An 18,598-nucleotide genomic window follows, 5' to 3' on the forward strand; every position below is an offset into this window, starting at 1 on the left:
TTGTTTCTTGAATGGAAACAATCACTTACCTGGGGGTTTATGAAGGGAAGACTAGGGGGTGGCTACATCATTCCTCCTCTGGGTCAAAGTTACCTTGGCTTCTCTCCTTGAAATAGGAAGATACCTAAAATAAAACAAAATAAAATAACCTAAGGCAACCCTTGTAAATTTCCATGTCTTAAATTTATGTGATATTACAAAATGGGAAAATTATAAATCACCTAGTATATAAAACACAATTCATCTGAAAGTATTACCCCAATAAGCAGGATGGTTTTTGTTTTCTATTTCAATGAAGAAAATGCAGACTATTTGTTAAAAGAAAAAAAAAAAGACTTTAAATAGTGATAACCAAGTGAAAATGATAACCATGTCTAATGGTATGTAAAAATCAAGCTCAACATTTTCACGTGAAAAAGAGCAAACCAAAAAAGCTGACCTCACAAGAAGGAAATGTGCCCGATTGCCAGCGAGCCGCTTCTCAACTCTCAGCTCTGCTTCCAATGCTCTGACAGCCCTGTGAAGTCACACTGGGATTTCCAGGTTGGGGTCAGGAGGGAAAGTGCTGCCCCCCTCTGCAAAGACTGCGTTCAGCGCTGCCACTTTAAAAAAAAATGGTTTCATGAAATCAAACGTGAAAAACTAGAAAATCCTCCTCTTTTCCCCAGGGAAGGAAAGAGTGCACACCCTGGGAGGAGGGAGGACCGCCAGCCTCCCCAAGGCACCCCAGGGGCCGCCGCCGAGCAGCGCCACTGGTGAGGATTCAGTGCATCTGCCCAGGGCACCCCGGCCGCGCCTGGAGCCTCCCGCTCCCCGGGGAGAACTGTGGGCGCGTCCCAGGGAGCACGACACCAGAGGAGAGGGCGTGCGCGAGTCCCACCGGGTGCCCCGCTCCCCTAGGGGCCGTGAAAACCCCGGAACTGCCCTGCCCTGCCCCTGCCTTGCAGGGCGCGACAACCGGCCCCAGCGCATCCCTGTCTTTTGGGAATATCAGGGGAGGAAATCAATGTGTCAACTAGATAAAAGCAGAATGGGAAAGAGGTGTGAGCAAAATACTCTGGAATGAAAGGGAAAATATAAAGGGATTAAGCCCTTCCTGTTAAATTCATGTCAGTAATGTTATCTTCAGTTATCCAAGGCATAGTCCTCCTTCCTGAATTGTCATGATTTTTATCGTATCTGTCTTTATAATTCCAGTAATGGCAAATATACATCTACACATATATTTGCTATTATATATACCTACATACACAAATATATACATATATACATATACAAATATACATTTGCTATTACTGTGTACACACACACACACACACACAATTGCTCCCATTTCACATGCAGAAATTAAAAAAAAAAAAAAAAAAAAAAAAAAAAAGGAAAAACAGGTCCAGCAAAGGCCAACTAGCAAGTCTCACGTCTGCAGACAACTGGTCCCCACTTTCTCCATGGGGATGGCCTCCAAATGCCACAATGTCAGGTTTTCTCTGACTCACTGACGTGAACAAAGTCCGCAGAAGTGTGAGATCCATCACTACAGAGGTTTAGAGTCCATTTTGTACCCACCTACTCTCACCCCACGTCATTACGGGTTTAGTGTTGGAGTGGGCTGCCAACCGCCCGGGGCCCCCTGTCTCCACCCCAACTCGGTGCCTCTACCGCCCTGCCTGTGCCGCTCTCACCACCCACTTCCGCCTCTGCGTGGCCAATTAATCTATGTCTAAACCAAATTGCAGTTGGCAGCAAGGCAACAGTGCCTAGTGGAATAATCACTTGGACCCGAATCTGAGTTGTTTTCCGTCCCGGACAAAAAATAATGTTACTTCAGCGCCTGCAGGCCAAGAGTCGAAATGAACTTATAACCTGGCTTCCAATCCATTTCACTTTCTGATTCTCAACCTGTGTTTTAGCTTGCAGGGGGCAGTTCTGAAGGCTCAATCACTGCCATGGTCTTTGTGGATATCCTTCATGAACACTCTTTGCCATCTAAGTAAAAAGGTGGGAAATCTACATAATCCAAAACCACACTTGTTTTAATAATGAAAACAAATAGACTGTCAGCTGGTACCTCTACATAATCATTAATAATCTAATTTGTACTTCTCACTCCAGCAACTTGAAGAACTGTTTACAGTTTTCTCATCTACATACGGTGACCCACATACATCCAACCCTGGAGCGCCTGGTACCAGCAATTCCAAACTGCAGGTTGAGAGCCATGGCATGGTCCGGCTCCTCCCTCTTTTTCTAGAGGGGGAACTCATTAAAAGCCTGCTCTTCAGCTCTGGGAAGTACACGTCTCCTTAGCCATTCCAAGTATGATATTCCTCCAGAGAAAAGTCATCTGAAGCTAGTAAGTGAAAAAGACTAGAAGGCGAACCCCCCAGCAAGATCCCCTTGGTGATCAGGGTGGAAGTGGAATAGCATCCTGAAAAATTCTAGAAGGTGACTGCAGGTATGCTATCAGCTAACGAGAAGTGGGTGTGTTCAACTGGACAGATGGCTTTATGGGAAGAAAAGAGAAGGAACATCAACAGCACATCTACAACGTGTCCATACACCCTGCAAGCTATGTTACACAAGAACTCATTCAAACCACAATGCTATGGATATGTGCATTACTATTTTCACTTTAGAGATGCAGAAATGAGGCTCAAAGGTGTTAAGTAACCTGCTGGGCTCATACATGGTGAAGTAAGGATTTTTCTAACTTTCAAAATCAAACCCTAAAAAGGATAGCAAGCCTTTGCTCTGTTTAATTTGCAACATGCCTTTACCTGCACGACAGCCTTCACATATGATTCTTTAAAACTGAGTGTGGGGCTTACAGAACACAGCTGCATGGAAGTGGTGGCTAGGTAGACGTGCTGCCAGCAACCTAAGGATGCCATGTTGGCTTTAGGAACACAGGCCACCCTGATCCCCTGTCATTCCTTCATAAGAAATCAGCGACAAAAACGCACCCTCCCTATCAAAGAAATAGTAAGCATGTGTGAAAAATAAAAACTAAACACAGGAAAAAAACTGCAGGTAGAGCAGATATAAAACCTTGCTTTGTCCAATTCAGAAAGTTACAATGTCATCCCTCTGTCTAAATTTTCACATCAGCCTGGCCAACATGGTGAAACCCTGCCTCTACTAAAAATATAAAAATGAGTCAGGTGTGGTGGTGGGCACCTGAAGTCCCAGCTACTCAGGAAGACTGAGACATGACAATGACTTGAATCTGGGAGGTGGAGGTTGCAGTGAGCAGAGATCATGCCACTGCACTCCAGTCGGGGGGAAATAGTGAGACTCTGTCTCCAAAAAATAAATAGATTAAATAAATTCTTGTGTCCAGGTTTCAGTCTCCTCCCCTGTCCTCCTATGCCCAGTGTGTTCTCCATAGCTTGGCACAGAGAGTGAGGATTCCAAGTGAGCGTTATAGAAGAGCTCATGTGTCATCACAAGTGTCAGTTACAGTAAGAAGTGAGCAACAGGAGGCAGGATGTGCGTGAGAGTGGCTCAGAAACCATCTACGGAAAAATCATAGACTTGGTTCTGGAAGATTTTCACTTCAGATTCTAAAGATTGGGAAGTCCATCCCACCCCACCCTGACAGAAAGAGTTTGGCAGACATTCATTAGCAGTCTTATATAAATAAATCTGCTTTCAATCATCTTAAAAGAAGTTTACCAAAAATTGTCTACTGAAAACAATTAAAATAATGAAAATGAATATATTGAGATTAATAATTTTTTTTTTTTTTGAAACAGAGTCTCGCTTTTTCACCAGGCTGGAGTGCAATGGCACCATCTCAGCTCACTGCAACCTCCACCTCCTGTGTTCAAGCAATCCTCCTGCCTCAGCCTCCCCAGAAGCTGGGACTACAGGCACGTGCCACCACACCCAGCTAAGTTTTGTATTTTCAGTAGAGGCGGGGTTTCACCATGTTGGCCAGGATGGCCTCAATCTCTTGACCTCATGGATCCTCCCGCCTTGGCCTCCCAAGGTGCTGGGATTACAGATGTGAGCCACCGCACCCGATTGACATCAATAATGTTTTAAACTTCTAGGAACTCATTCTATTTAATGTACAATTAATAAGTGAAAGTTCTCAGCATTTTAATGTCAAAGAGCTTCAAAAACTTAATGGATCCAATGGTATGAAAATATCCATCAAGCTGTACTAAGTTCCAAGGCTTACTCACCTCCATCTATTTAAAACCTTGAATCTTTAGACCCTCCAAATCATGTCTGTGTCAGACACGCTGATTCCTGAAATGTGAAAAATAAAAAGGGAAGACTAAAAACCCTCTTCTCCATCAGCACGCCTAAAATAACACATGAAAAACACCAAGAGATGAGATATGTGTCTGCCAACGAAAGCATCCCAGTGAGATCTTCTTTATGCATATGTGGGTAATTTTATATGTATACAAAATTTATATATATTTAAATCTTGATGGGAACTTCATTTGTTTAAATCCGTGAAGTCCCCTATGTTGTGGCACTGGAGGACAGAGCAGAGATAGGGTCAGGAACTGTGCAGGCAACTTCTAAAATTATCATCTTTCTCTAGAATACGTCTCAGAAAAGAAAGGGCTCTTAGATGTTACACATTATAAATTGGGTGTTACTATACAGTATCCTTAACCACATTCCTTCCACATTAAATAATTTTACTGCAAATGCATGTTTTAGAATACAACTGACTTTAAGAGTCATGAGTTCTTCCCCCAAAAGATTACTTTTCTGCTATTTTGGATCTCTGTGTCCTGGTCTTGAGACTACAGGATGCAGACTCAATCGAGAGACACCTATTTTTAATTCCTTTTTTATTTTAATCCTTTCACTGAAGTGGGTCACCCTGATTTTCTTCAATTTCTTATCCCAACAAATGGGATAATCTCAGACAATGAAATTATGCTACTAAATTATTTAAAGTCTCTTTTAAAAGGTATGCGTTAGCCGGGCATGGTGGCTCACACCTGCAATCCCAGCACTTTGGGAGGCCGAGGCAGGCAGACCATGAGGTCAGGCAAAGGCTGAGGCAGGCAGACCATGAGGTCAAGCATTCAAGATCAGCCTGGCTGACATGGTGAAACCCTTTCTCTACTGAAAATACAAATATTAGCTGGGTGGGGTGGTGGGTGCCTGTAATCCCAGCTGCCTGGAAGGCCAAGGCAGGAGAATTGTTTGAAACCAGAAGGCAGAGGTTGCAGTGAGCTGAGATTGTGCAAGTGCACTGTGGCCTCCGTGAAAAAGTGAAACTCCATCTAAAAAAAAAAAAAGGTGTGAGTCTGTTATTGCCTTAAAGAGTATCAAATAACATTTTCCTTATACCTTAAAAATTTATATTTTCAAATGTCTCCAAAACTCACCAGTGGGGACCCTGCGTGCTCTGGAGTTGAACTATTTTTACATTATCAACATAAGAACCACTAACATAATCGAGAATGAAGTGACTCCCATCACATGCTAACTGGAGATATAAATGATAAGCTATTATAGTATAAAAAAGGACTGACCAATTTAGACTGGAGAAGATCCGCATTATAACTAGTCTCTTGAAAAGAAAGTAAATTGCTTCTGTTTGTCGTTGGCTGTGAGACCAGTAACACAATCTTTCTCCTAAATCAGTGAAGATACAGACGGCCGATGTACCTCCATAAAAGAGAGCTATTTTCCAGCACACAGTCTGCAGTGCCACAGTTAAACTCAACATGCAATTGTTCATTTTATTAGACACTGTCTTCCAATAAATCCTTCTGCGCTAGCCCTGCCCTTATTAGATACTGCAGCTGCTCAGCTGATGCCAGATGCCAACCCAGAGCCTAATGAGGCCTGAACAGTGTTGCAGGGAGATCAGCTGCACTTAATCCTGCCCAAAACACAAAATTTGGCTTTTCACCTTAAATGAGTTACTGTGAGACATTAGACAAGTTCTTAACTCCTATGAGTCTCCATTTCCCAATCTGCAAAATGAAAGGGTTGGACTACATCAGTGATTCTCGGTGAGGGAGGATGATCTTTATCTGTTGTCTTCCCACCCCTAGCTGAGAATCCCTGGGTGTGAGAAGATATGTTACAGATGGTAACAAGCTACACCAACAAATGATGAAAATGCAGACAGCACTGAGACTTCGATGTTATGAGTAGGGAAGAGAAGCTTAAAAAGAGAATAAACTCTTCTAACACTTAGAGTTTTAGACTTCCAAAGTATAAAGATTTCAGCAGGCTAATTGATAAAGAGTAGTTAGACAATCTAAGAGGACAATCCTGGTTAATTCATTAGCCAAATGTCACCTCTCATTGTGGCCTCTTCATCACATAGCTGGCTTAGTTAGCAGACACAACCCTCTATTCAGAAAAGTAGACTCACCCCCAAAGGTGACATAATGGATCACAAAGAAGAGCTCATCTACGATGGATGGTCCCAGGCAACAGGGACACCTATACATGGCAGCCCAAAGAGAACAAATTATACATTCCAACACCTTTTTTTCTTTTTTGAGATGGAGTTGTGCTTTTGTTGCCCGGGCTGGAGTACAACGGAGCAATTTCAGCTCACCACAACATCCACCTCCTGGGTTCAAGTGATTCTCCTGCCTTAGCCTCTCAGGTAGCTGCGATTACAGGTACTCACCACAACGTCCAGCTAATTTTTTGTACTTTTAGTAGAGACGAGGTTTCTCTGTGTTGGCCAGGCTGGTCTCAAACTCCTGACCTCAGGTGACCCGCCTGCCTTGGCCTCCTAAAGTGCTGGGATTACATGTGTGAGCCACCGCACCTGGCCAACATTCCAACACCTTATACACCAACACACCTACTCCAACACAACAATGGAAGTAGCGATATGGGGAGAGCACAGGTGTGTGGTTCAGAAATGCCAAGTTCAGTCCCAGTTCTGCCATAAAATAACTGTGTGACCTTAAGCAAGTCACCTGCAAAATCAAAGTATGGAACAGATCATCTCCAAGTTACCTTCCAGTAGAGAAACTGCACTTACTTTTTATTATTCTAATAAAAATCTATGCGCCACTAGAATCTTCGTAGCATCTTTAAGGTTAGTACATGTATCTCCATTACTGGCTCACTTTTTAAATTACCGAATCCCCACGCTTTTCGGGCAAAGACAACACTTAGGACAACTGCCCAGAACACAAGTTTGAGATGCAGCATGAGTAAAGTTTGTTTTCTCTGGCTTCTTTACAATTCCCTCTGGCTGAATTCTACCCTGTACTCTGCCAAGTCTCTGTATTTTTGGCAATGAGGCTTGATCTATAGTATTCATAGGGCTGGTGACACTGTGATAGATGAAGAAATTAAATCTTTTACCAAACTTGAACAGGCACTTTAAATGGCAATTTTTATCTTCTTCCTTCCCAGATGCAGGAATGCCAACAGTTGAGAGATACTATGATGAAGACAGAGAGTCATTGCAAACATGGACTTGCCTCCCAAATGGTCTCTCATTATCTTTCAAATGTATTACTTTTGCTGTATCAATTTCTGAGTTTATTTCTTGTTACGCTTCAACTCCAAAGGAATTGAGAACATACTCTCCACATTTTCCAAAAAAAGACTCTAATGTTAACAGAATAAATCTTTCACCATGAAAATGAAAACTTTGTGTAAATATTCATATAATTAAATTTATTCAAACAATCCATTGGGTTACGCGGATGAAAGAACTTTTTTTTTTATATTGAGATTGAGGCAGGCAAGATGCAATTTTAATCTCAAAAATCAAGTAAATAAATAGTAATATTGCTTGTAGATGTCATTTAAAAAAATGTATGCATATAGAATGTAAACGGGTGTTGCCCTCAGGGACCCTACAACTGCTGTGTATTATTTGCTATGCATACTAGATAATAAAATTTAAAAATATAAATGGGAAACACAGATATGTTTCCTCAATAAATATTTTTAAATCATTACAATGTGTTTTCATTCCACATCATAGCCAGGTAAGCAAGACAGGGGTAAACAGTGAAGAAAGAAAACATTATTGGAACACTCAGCAATACAAAGGAATGAACTATTGGTACACATATCAGCAGGGATTATAATTATGCCAAGGCAAAGAAACCAAATGAATGGCATACGTACTCTATGATTCCATTTATATACAATTCTGGCAAATCGGTGTTCACCTGGGAATGGGGGATGAGACGGGCACGGAGGAACACTGAGAAGCAGGAGGGTCAGTTTACCAAAGGGCACACGAAAACTTTTCTGGGGAGGTATATATTCATTATCTCGATTTTGGTGATGGTTTCAAATGTGTATACATATATCAAAACAAGTCAAATTGCCTAATTTAAATATGGGAGTTTGTTGTGTATCAATTATACCTTAATAAAGCTATACAGTAGGGGATACTACCTAAATGACATGGAAGGGACATGCTAGGAGGGGAAGAGTGTGGTTCCTTAGATACGGAAGAAGGGAAGGGAAGCGCTGGGTAGAGGAAGGTGTGGTCCCTGGCTAGGGCTCCACCCCCATGGAGCTGGGTGAGGACAGGCATCAGGAAATGCCTGCCCAAATGTTTTATTTCCCAAGACCACTCTGGCCTGCCACACCTCATCCTGTGCCTATAAAAAAACAAAAAAAACCCCGAGACCCTAGCAAGGCAGAGACATGGGCAGCTGGACAAGTGGAAGAGCGTATCAGCAGAGGAACACACAGGCGCTTGATGCTTAGAGGAACACACCGACAGGTGCCACCAGGTCGCAGACCGACAGAAGCAGAAGGAGGCAGAGTTTGGCTGGGGAAGTCAGAGGAGAGCCCAGGCCACCGCGTGGCCCAGCTTCTGGGGAAAGCCTTCCCACTCCATCCCCTCCTGACTTCCCCAAGCCACTTCTCCTCAGTGAAACCTTGCACTCCTTGTCCAAGCCCACATGTGATCCAATTCTTCCAGTACATCAAGGCAAGAAACTGGGGCACAGAAAGCCCTCTGTCCTTGTGACACGGTAGAGGGTCTGAGTGCACATCGTAGCACATGCCCACTGGGGCTCCAAAAGCTGTCAGGGTCCACCCCAAGACACTGCCATGGGGCCGGGGCCCCACAGTCTGCCTGTCTATAAGCTCCCCTAGAGATTTGAGCAGCGGGGCGCTGAAGCAGCAAGCCACTCCCCTGTCACAAGCCCACCCGGTAAAGGGGACGAGAGAGCCTTTCCGGTTTCTTAAAAACAAGGCATAGGTAAAATTGTGAGTAATTAAAACAGCTGTTGTATAAAAAGCTACAGAAAATATAAGCTAACCTAGACAAAGAGAAGACTACCAGAGGCAGATTCCTGATGTGGCGGGGAGTTCAGGAGGTTTCATGATACTGACAAAGTCATTCTGAGCACTGAAAGACTGTGCCTAGTGAACATTCATCTCCTCAAAAATATACAGTTCTCATTTCCTTAAGATTTGTTTAAGGCAGCTGGGATTTAGAGGCATGGACCACCACACCGGGTTTAAGATTTTTGACAGAAATAGTTATAACTACCTTCATAGCGGTAAAACTAGCTAGCTAGCTAGCTAGCATTTATTGAGCACTTGGCTCAATAAACCAGGCCCTAATCTAATACATTATCCTATTTAATTCTCACCTGAGAACCTGACAGATGCTTATAATCCTAACTCTTCACTTTACAGATAAAGATACCTACATTCAGGGACATTAAATAACTTGCTTAGTATCACTCACCACTCCAGGGGTGGGTCTGGGATACAAACCCAGGTGGTCTGAATACGGAGTCCAGCTGTTGAAATTTAACTTCTGGAGTTTTTCATAAACAGGATCTGTATGCTGTATGTCATGATTTGCTGACTCATACGTCTGATGACTTAGAGACTCTTTGTTCATTGCATAGCTACATTTCTAAGTCTGAATGCTGATCTTCTGTGTGGTAGCAGTAGAAAAGGTCAGTAGTAAACCCATGACAGAAGGTAAGAGGAATTACAATAGGAAAAAAAATATGGCTGGAAACCAACAGAATCGGCTTTCATGTCCTGGCTGATGACTGTAAACATGAGCAAGCCATGTCTCCTCCTGGGTCTCTTTCCTTTCTGGTAAAATTAAGGATTTGAACTAATTGATTAATTCTAAGATTCCTTCCAGCTTTGTGATTCTGCTGGTCCTCTTTTGAGGAGCACTTCCTGCATTTTACAACTTGGATTAAAAATGCTCCATGGGACTGGCATGGTGGCTCATGCCTGTAATCCCAGCACTTTGGGAGGCTAAGGCAGGTGGATCACTCGAGGCCGGGAGCTCGAAACCAGCCTGGATAATGTGGCGAAACCCTGTCTCTACTAAAAACACAAAAGTTAGCTGGGCATGATGGTACTTGCCTATAATTCCAGCTACTCAGGTGCCTGAGGCAGGAGAATCACTTGAACCTGGGAGCCGAGACCGCAACACTGCACTCCATTCTGGACAACAGAGTGAGTCCATGTCTCACCAAAAAAAAAAATTGAAAAAAAAAATTGAAAAAAAAAATTCTCCGTGAATGCAATACATTTCTCATATACAACTTTCTTCATCCCCTGAATCACCCAGACACCTCCTCATCCTCGCCCTATCTAGCAAGATTCTTTCTTCACTATTTCCAGAAGGTCCTGTTCACAAGGATCACCCACAAAGACCCAAGAAAAATGAGGAGGGTCCTGCAACCAGTGACATCCCTGTCCTGCTGGGCATTCTAATCTTTTTCACTTGATAAGCATGGAAAAGTTAATTTGGGCTTTCAAGGGGTGAAAAGGAGGCAGCCCCCACCCAGAATCTCATTCCATTATCCTTGTGTAGCTTCTGACATCTGACATGATCAAAAGTCCTAGCAAGTGGTGGCTGAAGTTGCCACATTCCATTTACTTCTATTCCTATTGCTTCTTTCAAGTGGCTATTTTTCTATTTGCACTAAAACCACATCATTTTATCTTTTTAAACAGATAGAGTTTGTGACCCTTTGGGGAGATATAAAAATGGGAGAGCGACTAAATAAGGCAGTCGTAAACCATTTCACCATCTATAAAACCTTCTCCTTTATCACAAAAGAAAAGAGGAAAAGCAGCTGGAAAAAAAAAAGCACAGCTGACAGGGAACTTGATATCTTTAAGAACAACTACTCTCATGAATTTTCATCTCCATGTTTTGGGGTTTTCACTGCATTGAAAATTCTTTCTGGAAAAACACTTCTCATGTGTGTTAACTACTTTCACAATGCATTGGTGAGACAAAACTCTTCAAAACTGCAAAGCATGTAACGTCTATTTTTCTATAATTCTACCTACATGTCACCTCTATATTTTATTCTATATTTTACCCACTCTACCTTTTATCATAAACACCCTATTATATCTCAGAACATATAATGTATGTTATTTAATACTTTGTTTTTATTGAGTCACTTAGCTGTTATTTTATAAAAAACAAAAATTAAAATATAGGTCATCCCTTTCCTACATAACACCAGAGATTTACAAAATTGACTTCTAAGCTTTATCATTGCACAGACAGATTTTATGTGGTTGCACCCACCTTGCACACACTATTCTAATTTTTGCTTGACATCTCCATATATCTCCTTAGTCCATTTATCTGTCATTTTGAATGCAATATTCCACTGTTTTGCTAAAACAGTTCAATTAGCCATCTTTCAGTTAGTTGTTTCCACACATTATTATAACCCAGTCAAGCATTTTTAAACAAGTAAATTGTTTGTTCCTATTTGAGCTCTTTCCTTAAGCTATAATCTGAAAAGTGGGATTAACACATTCAAGAGTGACTCTCCAAAAGAGATATCAGCAATTTGCAATGTCACTAGCTTTTTCTTCAAGTCTCTTTAACACTCAGATTTCTGGGCTGTACTTATTTTCGGGTGCTTTTATTTGGGGAGAACACTTATTTATCAGTGTCCAGTGGTTGAGGACCCCTGAGTTAGGGAAGTCCCAGATGTCAATTAATGAGTTATTCTTGACAGGTGATATTTAGAAAAAAATGAGGTTCCATGATCAAGTGACTCTGAAAAATGCTGTATTAAAGGCAACAAATTTCACTGCTGTGGAAGATCTCAAAGACGCTAATCTGCTACAAGAATGATGCAGAGTCTTTTAGTTCTTGGAAATCTGTCACATTTGTATAATACTCTTACTGCCCCCTTTTAAAAATGTATATTGACCACCTATAATGTGCCAAGTGCTTTATATGCCTCATAACTCATTCAATACTCCTGACTGCCTCAAAGTCAGTATTACAAATATTACTTTTACTGAAAAACAAAAAACCTGAGACTCAAAAGGCTAAATAATGTGTGCAAAATTCCAAGGCTAGTATGTCATGTCAGGATTCAAACTCAGTTGTCTACTTTTGGTGGATTTGCCATTATACCATCCTGCCTCCTTACACAATGTCTCAACATCTTGTCAGCCAGTTTCTATTCTTCTCCTTTTTGGGGGGTTGGAGGGATGTTTGGTTTTCTAGTTTTCCTGTTTACTGACTTATGAATACAGAGGTGAATAAAGTACAATCATCTTAAAGATACAGCTCAATGAGTTTATGCCTATTATGCCCTTCTATAACCATCACATAGATCAAGATACAAATTTTTTTTCAATCAGCTTAGGATCTTTTCTTTTTCAACATAGATTGGTTTTATGCTTCTCATTCTATGTTGGGCCTGGTATGGAAGTTATTCAAACAGGTGTTTAATAAACTCTGATCACAGAAGGTTGAAACTAGAAGTGACATCATAGTTTATTTGTTCCAACCTCTTCAATTTACAGATGTGGAAAGTGAAGGCAAGAAGGAAAGTGACTGAAAACACAATGAATTCAGAAAATTTCTGCAGCAGAGTGCTGCCCTTGCTGGCCACTGGCTGGTTCCTTCCACACCTTGTACTGCAGACAGTGAGGGGTAACAAAGAAGGCAGGAAGTATAACAGAGAAAGAAGGCCAGCTGAAGAGTTTTTCATTTTTATTTTAAATAAGTCTTGAAGTAACCAAACGGTAAAACTAGTCAAGAAATGCTTACACTGACTTCAATGTAAAACACTATTTTTCAACATAAAAATATTAACACGCTTTGGGAGGCCAAGTGGGCGCTTGAGGTCAGGAGTTCAAGACCAGCCTGGCCAACATGGTGAAACCCCATCTCTCCTAAAAATAGAAAAATTAGGCAGACATGGTTGCACGAACCTGTAATCCCAGCTACCCAGAGGTTGCGGCAGGAGAACTGCTTGAACCCAGGAGGCTTGCGGTGAGCCGAGACTGTGCCACTGTACTCCAGCCTGGGAGACAAAATGAGACTCCACCTCAAATAACTAAATGATTTTTTAAAATCAACACTTTCCAACCAAATGAACTTGCTCTTCAAAGTAGTCTTTTTGGGAGGACAGACTCTTATTCTAAGAATGCCCTGTTGCTCGTGACTTCTTTTGAACCCTCTCTTTGAGATTAACTTCAGAGCTACTTTCAGTCAAACCAATTTTATTTCTGAAAACTACAAAATTAGCACCAACACAATAGACACCATATGTGTGTCTTCCAAATCATAAGAAAACAAAAATAAAATCCATATAACAAAAGCAATTGAAAATTGCAAGAAACATTTAAAGTAGAAAAAATTTTTTAACTTAACAGATTAGACCTATGAAACATGATGAACGTGAACAGGTTAAGCATCCCTAACAAAGACAAAGATTCTCAACATCCAATTATATGCTGTCTACAAGACAGACCTAAAACCAGGTGACTCAGAAATCACAAACAAAAGGAGGGGCAAAATGCATCCGGAAAATGCAAATGAGAAGAAAGGATGAATGACAACATTTATATCGAACAATCCAGAATATCAATCAAAAGAACATTTAACAGGACAAAGAACATGTGAAAAATGCCAACCTAATAAAAATTTCATTGGTATGAAGCAGTTTTAATTTATCAAACTGGCATTTTAATTACAATGCTTTTATCATTGAAGGTACAGCCAACTAGGCATATCCACGTCATCAACTCTCAAGACGACAACAGGAAAATGACCAAGACAGTGTGGATATACATGACAGTGAAATGCAACCATTAAAAAAATGTTTTAAAATACACATAATGACATGGCAATGTTTTTATCATACAATATTAGGCAAAAGAGGCAAGACACAAGATATACATAATAGGACCTCAATTCATCTTAAATAAAATATGCATATGAGGTAATTTTAAAACCAGAAAAAAATAATACTCTGGTTCTATTAGGGAAGATCTTTTGTTACTTCTTTATGGTACTTGTTACTATTTTTAAAAAAGAGAGAGCCCTAAGTCCAAGACAAATGAAAAGATGGCATTAGAATATGCAGCTTCTTCACATTAAGGCATCCAGACATTCAGACCCAGACAAATGCCATTCCCAGGCACTGATGAGGGGGTCATAGAAAAAAAAAATTAGATGAGAATTCTGACCCTCTCGTCACCTTCACCTTCGGGCTCCAAAACCCCATGATTTTTATCATTTTCTTCCAGGGACTGGGTAATATTTGATACAGTTTGGACATATGTGTCCCCAAATCTCATAGTGAAATGTAACCTCCAGTGTTGGAAGTGGGGCCTCCTGAAAGGTAACTGGATCATAGCGGCAGATTTCTTATGAATGATTTAGGACCAACCCCTTGGTGCTGTCCTTGCAATATCTGGCGTGTCAAAGTGTGTGTGGCACCTCCCCTCACGCTCAGTCTCTTGTTTCTGCTCTCACCACGTGACGTATCTGTTCCTGCCTCACCTTCCACCGTACGTAAAAGCTCCCTGAGGCCTCCCCAGATGCTGAGCAGAGGCCAGTGCCATACACGTACAGCCTGCAGGACTGGGAGCCAATTAAGCCAGGGGTCCTCAATCTTTTTGGCAGCAGGGACCGGTTTCATGGAAGACAATTTCCACGGGAGTGAGGCAGGGTTAAAGGGGAAGGCTTGGGGATTATTCAAGCTCATTTACTTATTGTGCACTTCATTTCCATTATTATTACATTGTAATATGTAAGGAAATAATTATACAACTTACCATAATGTTGAATCAGTGGGAGCCCTGAGCTTGTTTTCCTGTAACTAGACAGTCCCATTTGGGTTTGGGGAGAGACAGTGACAGATCATCAGGCATTAGATTCTCATAAGGAGCATGCAACCTAGATCCCTCGTATGTACATTTCACAACAGGGTTCGTGCTATGACAATCTAATGTTCCCACTGATCTGACAGGAGGCGGAGCTCAGGCACTGATGCAAGTGATGGGGAGTGGCTGTACATACAGGTGAGGTTTCGCTCACTTGCCGGCTGTTCACCTCGTATGGGGCCCGCTTCCTAGCAGGCCATGGATGAGTACTGGCGCAGTGTTGAGGACTCCTGAATTAAACCCCTTTTCTTTAAAAATAAATACTTAGTCTCAGGAATTCCTTTATAGCAATTCAATAACAGCCTAACACAGTGTTTAACCGGAATATACAGATTTTTCTTTATGCTCTCCAAACATATATTACTTTCATAAGCAGAGTAAATTAATAATACAGTTCAATTACCCATTTTCTTCATAAATCTGTCCTACAGAAATATAGATTTGCCAGCATTAGAAAAAAGAATGTGCCAAGTGCTCTAGGATAATTCTGAACAAGAAGTTCCAAAAATATTTTAAGCGAAGGCAGACTCATGGGAGTAGCTTCCCAAAGTATCTTCATTGAATTACTTTGCATTCATTTTGATTTATATATTTTGACATCTTAGGATACCTTAAAATTGTGCCAAGTTATGTTAACATGTCATTTACTTAATGTCTTGAAGGAAGAATAGATAGGCTTTTAAAAACGGAACTTAATAAAAATCATTATATTCCTATATGCTTTTTTATTTTTTAGAGATAAATTCTCTGTCACCCAAGCTGTGGTGTTATCACAGTTCACTGTAGTCTCAAATTCCTGGGCTCACGCAATCCTCCCACTTTATCCCCCAAATAGCTAGGACCACAGGCCCTCGCCACCCCTTCTAGCTGATTTACTTTTTTTTTTTTTTTTTTGAGATGGGGTCTCATTACATTGCTTAGACTGGTCTCAAAGTCCTGGCCTCCAGTGATCTCACTACATTGTCCAGGCTGGCCTCAGAGTTCTGGCCTCAAGTGACCCTTCTGTGTCAGCCCGTCAAAAGCATTAAGATCACAGGCAGTATTACTGCAACTGGCTATGCTTTTATACTTAAAATGAGATTTCTACTCACTATTATTGCCAAGAAATAATCCGATTCCAGGTTACTCAGAAAGTTCTATGCCTCTGCAAAATACATGCCCTAAAAATTACAGCTCAGTGGGCCATGTACTGTAACTGTAGGGCTGGCATGCATAAAAATAAGAAAACATTAGCAATTGGCTGGGTACAGTGGCTCACACCTATAATACTGGAAATTTGGGAGGCCGAGGCAGGTCAATCACTTGAGGTCAGGAGTTCTAGACCAACCTGGCCAACATGGTGAAACCCCAACTCTACTAAAAATATAAAAAGCCGTGCATGGTGGTGGCCACCTGTAATCCCAGCTACTGGCAAGACGGAGGCAGGAGAATCACTTGAGCCTGGAGGCAGAGGTTGTAGTGAGCTGATATCATGCCACTGAACTCCACCTGGGTGACAGAGCAAGACTCCATCTCAAAAAGAAAAGAAAACTTTAACAATCATGGCATTCAGCTTCTCATTCTCCTATAAACCACAGTCCAGAGCCAGGGACATGACTCAGCCCAAACCCTGGGCTAGCACTTTTTCCAGGCACAGCTGCATTTCTAAGTGCCTTCTAAATTTCTCCTTCCTGCTGGATTTACATAACGTAATTATCACCATCATCTATTTTCTTCCACACTGAATTCTTTACCTCTAAAAGAGCGGAGAAAAATTTAATGGGATGGAGGGCAGGTGACTCAACAGGCAAATCTCTCATGCCCCATTCCCCCAGCATATATGCACTGTGTGCCTCAGAACTGTCAGGCTCTATGATGGGGCTACAAACCCTGCCCTCCTAGAGAACTCACTAATTAATTCCCCCAGGTGTAATTCAGAAGACTATGCGCTATGAAAAGGTGAGTGCAGGGTGTTGCAGAAGCAGAGGGAAGAACCATCTGTCCCACAGAGAAACAGATTTGCCAATGATAGAAAAAAGAATGTGCCAAGTGCTCTAGGACAATTCTGAATAAGAACAAGTCTAATTTAGATTAGAATACTTGCACTCAAATCTCCATCATAAAGGACAGGTAGGAATGCAGGCAAGGTAAGAAATGGGAGACAGGAAAAGAGCATTCTAGACGGGGTGGACGGTGGGGCGGAGGTGGTGGGGCAGGGGAGGCTTGAAAAAAACACAGACCTGTAAAGCCTGGCAGCATTTGGGACCTGCGAGGAGCTTAACACGGCTGGAGTATCAGACACCTATGGGAATGCGGAAGTGAGTGCGTCTACAGAGGAAGCTGGAAACCTCTGCTAAGGGATGGAGCCATGTCCTAAGTGAAATGGAGTTGCTAAAGGAATTTAAGTGAGACATTTGGAATGGTCATATTGGGGACATAGTTTTAAATGTTCATTCTGAGCTGATGGTGTTGCTGGGCTGGAGAGGTGAAGACTGGAGGTGTGGAAACAAGCAGAAGGTTCCAGAAGTTACCCAACTGAGAAGGACAGTGCCAGACTAGGGGCAAGCTCAAGAGACATTCTAGGCATGGAATCAGGGCTCAGTGACTGTCCTAATATAGGGTGAGGAAGAGGGAGGACCGTTTCCAAAATTTAACTTTCTCCTTTTTCAAAAAAATATTTTTGAACTGTTGACCACACTCATGTCACAATAACAAAATGTCCCTGTCCTCAGATTTTGAATTCCAAATACTGAATAAACATTGATAACAAAAAGGCAGGCAGAAGCCAATGAGGTTACTTGAGAGACAAGAAGAACATCCGACTTGCTGACAAGTGGCAGTATAATGCAGTGGTTACAGTGCGAGACGAACCTGGGCCCCAGTCTGCTCACTTGAGACCTTGGGCAAGTTATCCCTTTAAATTTTAGTTCTCTAATCGCTAAAATGAAGAGAATAATGGGACCTACCTGAAGAGGTTAACCAGGACTATTCTGTAAGAGAAAGTAGGCTGGGTGCAGTGGCTCACACCTGTAATCCCAACACTTTGGAAGGCCAAAGCAGGCCAATGACTTGAGGCCAGGAGTTTGAGACCAGCCTGGCCAACATGGGGAAACCCCAACTCTACTAATAATAAAAAAATTAGACAGGAGTTGTAGTACGTGCCTGTAAGCCCAGCTACTTGGGAGGCTGAGACAAGAGAATTGTTCGAACCCAAGAGGCAAAGGGTGCAGTGAGCCAAGATTGCACCACTGCACTCCAGCCTGGGCAACAGAGCAAGACTGTGTCAAAAATAAAAAATAAAAAAAAAAGAAAAAACAAGAAAAGTGCAAAATACAGTGTCTTACCCACGACAAGTACTCATTAAATCACTATGGTCATTCAGTACAGAGGATTTCCAAGGGCTGGAAAATAATTTTATGTTTGGAGAAAGGGTCTCGCTGTTGCCCAGGCTGACTGGAGCGCAGTGGCATGATCGTAGCTCACTGTACCC

The 18,598-nt window shown here is 41.8% G+C and overlaps 1 protein-coding gene across 10 annotated transcripts in view; it reads right to left on the bottom strand.

The window, feature by feature from the left end:
- CSGALNACT1 (chondroitin sulfate N-acetylgalactosaminyltransferase 1) overlaps positions 1 to 18,598 on the bottom strand; it is a 379,255-nt gene that overhangs the window by 222,154 nt on the left and 138,503 nt on the right. For 6 of the 10 annotated variants that reach the window (XR_012513249.1, XM_074384017.1, XM_074384016.1 and 3 more), the window contains one exon: positions 30 to 124. The gene's annotated coding sequence lies outside the window, so the exon portion shown is untranslated. The other 4 variants (XM_074384020.1, XM_010346108.3, XM_074384018.1 and 1 more) reach the window with 4 other exon arrangements.

The sequence above is a fragment of the Saimiri boliviensis genome, chromosome 13 (genome assembly GCF_048565385.1).
Source record: "Saimiri boliviensis isolate mSaiBol1 chromosome 13, mSaiBol1.pri, whole genome shotgun sequence".
Taxonomy (NCBI): domain Eukaryota; kingdom Metazoa; phylum Chordata; class Mammalia; order Primates; family Cebidae; genus Saimiri; species Saimiri boliviensis.